The sequence below is a fragment of the Echinops telfairi genome, unplaced genomic scaffold (assembly GCF_000313985.2).
Source record: "Echinops telfairi isolate 266 unplaced genomic scaffold, ASM31398v2 ScPeMD7_7400;HRSCAF=8409, whole genome shotgun sequence".
Classification (NCBI taxonomy): domain Eukaryota; kingdom Metazoa; phylum Chordata; class Mammalia; order Afrosoricida; family Tenrecidae; genus Echinops; species Echinops telfairi.
The window spans coordinates 18,566,423-18,572,422 of NW_022111300.1; positions in this window are offsets into that span (position 1 = coordinate 18,566,423).

The following is a 6,000-nucleotide window of genomic DNA, read 5'->3' on the forward strand; positions in this document are numbered from 1 at the left end:
TTCACATGTCTTTTACGTCTCTCTTGCATCTACAGATTCCTCCCTTTTACTTCTTTTTTGCTTGTGAATGAATCCAGATCTTACGGCGTCTAGTTTCTCACAATTTGTATTTTGCTGATTGCAGCCTCATGGTGCGCTTCATCATGTTGCTCTGTCCTCTCAATATTGACAAGTGGATTCAGAGGTTGGAACAGGCTCAGGTTCAATTCTTTGACAAGATTATAGGTCCCTGTATGTTCATTCCTCCTACGGCACATAATTCTGATTGTATTTGGGGGCTGGTTGCCAAAGTGGATACTCATTGCATAGATCCATTAATTCATTATTAGTTGCAGAATATTCTTATTCCATATTTCTTTTTCATTTGTTATTTAGAATGATTTTGAAAGAGAGATGCTCCCCTTATATAGGAAAGGGAAAATATTTGATTTCCCCACGTTTGCCAATTTTCAAGATAATTAATTTTCTTCTTACGTTCCAGAGATCCCTTTTGCTTTTCTTACAATCTCATGGATCCAATGTACTTGATAGGCATCAGTCCATTGCAAATACTCCTTTAGTTAAGGTTTTACTTTCCCCTGGAGAGCCTCAGCAAGTTGACACAGAGTCTTTTGACACTACCCTAGCAACGTTTAATCACTTCTTTGTTGTCTCATATGGCCAGCTTTCCAAAAGCAACATAGATTTCCTATCCCAGATGTGGAATCTACGGTTTCCCCAAGAAGCCAGGTTTTGTTTTATTAATTTTTTTTTCTTTCAGTGAAAAAGGGTTTCAAAGCCGTAATCTAGGCCAGTGGTTCTCAACCTTCCTAATGCCTCTACCCTTTAATACAGTTCCTCATGTTGTGGTGACCCCCCCAACCATAAAATTATTTTCGTTGCTACTTCATCACTGTAGCTATGCTACTGTTATGAATCGGGTGACCCCTGTGAAAGGGTCATTTAACCCCCCCAAAGGGGTCGTGACCCACAGGTTGAGAACTGCTGATCTAGGCTCCTTGGTACTGGTTGGTCATTATTTTTAGGAAAGAGTTAGGAAACAACTCTGAGTTTGCTTTGATACTTCTAAGTCAAACCCAGTATGACAGGGTTTTTATTTCACCTCTGTTTTACATCTTCATCTCCATCTCTCTCTCCTGAGGAAGCATCCTGGTTTGCCAAGGCACAGGGAATGATGAATGATGGTAGAATAACCATAATGACTCATTGATTTATCTGCATCACATGTTCAACAGTCTGAGAATAGCAATACTGATGTACCCACCACCACTATGATAACTAAAATCGTTTAAATTTTTATTTGTTCTTTTCATTCTTCCCCTACCTTTTCGTAGTTGTGCTATGCCAATATTTCCAAACTAATGGCATTGGCGTACTCAATTCTCTCCTTCGTGCTGAGTCTTAACTAAGACTTTATATAATTGTACACTTAGTGCCCACAAACAGTCCTAATTTGACAGTCCTGGTTATTTTTCATGTCTGGCTCTTTAATGGCAAATCAAGGACAGAGAATAAGTTTCTATCTTGAAAGAAAGCAGAGAAGCTCTGAAGTCTAGTGATATCAACTCCTCACCATGAAGGGTTATTTGGCTAGTGTTGACTTTTTCATTCCAGTAATTTATAAACTGATTTATACCGTACACATCAATGTCGTCATAATAATGATACCCCAAGTTTTCTATAATAAACATCCATTACTTCTTAAAAGTCTTGCTTATGATTCTTCCTTGGTAATTTTGAAAAGGTAAAGCCAAGTGAAACCTGATCTTCTATGCTTCCTTTAAGTTACAGTTTACAGCTTGCTGCTTTTCTTAGCAGCCAGGTCACAACACGTAATCAATTGCAAAACTTCTCTTAGATAGCCAATCTAAATTGGGCTATCTAAACCCCCGTTGGACAACAAGAGCAAAAATAAAATTGTTAGGGGTAATTATCATATTGAAAATCTAGTTCCTGAAGAAGAAAACCTATTTCTGTATATCAGTGTTGACTATCCAGACAATAAATCTTCATTAATGCACGGATGTAGAGAAAATAACTTTAAATCTGTAAAATTAAGCAAAACGTTTTTAAAGAAACTTTTTAAAAATTGTGCTTTACATCAAGTTTTAAGTCACCTGCCAATTTGACCTCAGGGCTTCACTTCTGAATCCTGCCCTGGCCTCATTTTAAGATTCTTTCGCCACCTACAGGACAAATTAGGTGCTGGCACCTAAATTATTTGAATTCTGAATGAGTTGCCTGAAATATTTTGAGTTCTAAACTGGTTTCATTGTGCCTTTCAACTTTTATAAAAAGTTTGTAATTAATTGTTCCTTAAAAAATGAAAACCTATACTTCAAGCTGTTGTCTACTAACAAAAAAGTTTTGCTAGCTTTATAGCGCCTCAAGGTGCAACTTTATAAGGGAGAAGAAATCATTCACATGGTATTCTTGAAAACCTAAATTCTCCACACAAAAAAAGTTTACAAACTGTCAAAAAAAGAAGAACAGAAAAGCTAAATTCTCCTTGTTCTATAGCTAGCTAGCTAGGGATATTTTCCTTTCATGTATTTTTTAAATATTGGAAAATTGTAATGATTGTGAATATATAGTAAGATTAGGGTTTCCAGTTTAGATCTTATAGGAAATCCTTTCATAAATAATGTTGCTTCATGACCTTTACTGGGTACTAAGTGTCTTTCATTTGCTTGGGTGGCACAGTAGTTAAAGTGGTCAGCTGTGAATTGAAAACTCAGTGGTTCAAGACTTACCAGCCACTCTGCAGAAGAAAGAAGTGACATGACAGTATGCTTCTGTAAAGATGACAGACAGTCTTAGAAACCCTCTGGGCTAGTTCTGCTATATCCTATAGAGTCACTGCTAGTTTGTGCATTGATGCCCTGGCAACGGGTTTAGCTTGGTTTTTGCCATATCTGTCATTTTAAAGTGAGTTTACTCCCAATTGCTGAATGTTTATCGCTACATAATTTGTACTCTAAATCATGGAGGTTATTTTAAAAGCCACAGAGAAATTCTTTTCTTATTCAACCGCAAAATCTGTATCATGATACGCATTTAAAATGTACATTTATTTTGGGGTCTGTAAATATATCATTGTTTGGAGAAATATGGAATGGCAGGACCATTGCTTTCATTAAAATGTCTACTCTGTTCATAAATTGTGCCCTTGATAATTTCTTTATACAAACCTAACATACTCACTGTTGTTCAGAAATGTCCAGTGAGAAATTATGCGTTCACTTGGGCCCGTGGCTCCCAAACAAGGCCAGTTTTCCCTCCAAAGGGATGTTTGGCAACCTGAGAGCTGGTTTCAGAAGTTCTAGGACACAAAGGCAAGGCACTCAGCTGCTAACCATATGGTCTAACACACCACAAGCCATGCCACCAGTCAAAAGATGCGAACTGCTTCCATAAGGATTTCCAGCCGATGACATCATAGGGCAATTCTACTCTGTCCTATATGGACAATATGAGTTTCAATGGACTCAACAACAAATAGCAACAATTTTGGTTGTCACCATATCGGGAATTAGTGGGGTGGGTTTGGGGCCTATGCTATTGGTATCTGGTGGATAGAGACCCTGCGTACTGTTCACCATCTCAGAATGCACAGGTCAGTCCCTCACAACAAAGAACTATCCTGCCCAAATTATTAATATGCCAAAGTTGAGAACCCGGTTACCAAGCAAAGGTAAGGCTGAACATCAAGCAATTATTTGTTCTGTTTCTAAAACTTTTCATTGTATTGTAAAGGGCGAGCTGCAATACGACTTTATATAATCTATGCTCAGGTCACACTAAGTTTGGGGTAGCTGGAGTTATCATGGGTACCCCAATTAAAATATAATCAAACATGAAAGTTTTGGGGGTTTTTTTTTCATAAGAAGTACAGGTCAGCCCTCCAAAGGACTGAGAGGAGAACTTTACTGGAAAATCAAGTTAAGACCAGGGGACAGGAGCATCTACATTTTAGGGGAGGCACTGATATTTCTGTTGGTGAGTATGGTGGGTAAATGGGGAGGAGCAACCTCACACTGGGAAAGAATGCTAAAAAATAATTTTAGGGAAACAAAGGGATCAATAAACCCGATTTTATGTTTCTGGGTAGACACTACGCATATGTTTCTACCCAAACCCTTAGTGAACCACGCTAACGACTAACTATCATGATGACCTTAGACCAGCGGTTCTCAACCTGTAGGTCGTGACCCCTTTGGGGGTCGAACCACCCTTTCACAGGGGTCGCCTAAGACCATCAAAAAACACATATTTCCAATGAGACACCGCTCATCTATCTGTCTCAAGGAAGGTCCTCTCACAATGCAGATACGCCCACATACTAGTACCCACCATGAAGACTGTTACCCACACCACTCCACGATTCAAGACAAAATTTAATTTGCCATTAGAAATAAATATTTCACAATATATAATGACATACTATTTTTGTGATTCATCACTATGCTTTAATTATGTTCAATTTGTAACAATGAAAATAAATCCTGCATATCAAATATTTATATTATGATTCATAATACTAATAAAATGAAAGTTCTGAAGTAGCAACAAAAATAATTTTATGGTTGGGGTCACCACAACATGAGATACTGCATTAAAGGGTCGAGGTATTAAGAAGGTTGAGAACCACTGTCTTAGATGCTAGCCTTACAGGCAACAGTATCCCCAAGGGTCACACCAGAAGGATTCAACATAGAAGTTCAACTGAATGAACTGGGCTATACCTCAAAACTACCTGTACCCTTGGACTAAGGACTGAACTACTCTGATGGGAGTCCATTATACCATTTTTTTATGTCATCGTTATCCGTAGGTCACACCTCTGTTGCTATAGCTTCCATATTATATTCTTTGTTTTATATGTCTCATACTCATGAGGCTGGGAGTCCCTTAAGGGTAGAGGTGGGGTCTTAGTCGAAACTTGATCAATGTTTATTGATAGATGGATCAGAAGACTCATGGTAGCTTTTTAGCATATTCTTTATAGTAAAGCCTACCTGGGAAACAAAGTTATAATAAAGAGAGGCATGTAATACCTGAATTTGCTCATTGTTTCCAGCACACTTGCACATGCCATGAGATAGTTAATAAATATCTGGCAAATGAATTTTTGAATAAGATGTAGTTTGAGAATTTGATTCTGTGTTAGCTGACCGGGGTGGGGTGGAGGTGGGGGAATCCTCTGATCTAGTAGGGCACCAGCAGTCATGATAGGCCAATAAGCCTAGCTTCCCTCTCAGTGATTCTACACACAGCTAGGGAGGTCCTGCCTGTGCTGGGCCCTACACGGGACTGTGGAAACACCTGCCCGCCCCCCACCCCTGCTGTAGTGCTACATACAGCACAAGGCAGGTATACCAGTGAACTCCAGTGCCAGTACCGCAGTGGGAACTGATGCCTGGCTGTTGGTGCAATCTTGCCTGCAAGAGTAATCCCACTCTGCATCTGTGGAACCCTACATCAAGTGGACACACCACCCCATTACCTTGAGAACTAGTTGGAACTCCTCCAGCTCCACGGACAGGTGATCAAGTCTCTGTTATCTCCTTACCACTCTATTTCTTCTGTCTTTATTCGCTCGCCCTCCTATCTCCCACTGCAGTTGGTCTCAATGAGCTCAGGTTTGTTTGGGGTTTTTTCCTTCTTCTTTTTCCCTTTTTTATTTCTCTCTTTTTCTCCCCTTTTCCCCTCTTTCTCCTCTTCTCTCCCGCTCTTTCCTATCATACACCACTAATGGCTTCCAGGGCACTACCCTCCTAGGGCAAATCAACCCAAATAGCCAAGGGAACTCCAGCCTGCCCTCTGTGGGAGTGCTGCACACTACACGAGGCAGCTTTGACAGCCATCTACAGCACACCGCACTGCTGAGGAAACCTCCGTCGGACCTTTAAGGTAATCTTGCTGTGTTAGACAGGGTTCTCTAGAGAGATAAAACCAAATTGCTGATAATTTAATATATTTATCTATAAAGATAATTAG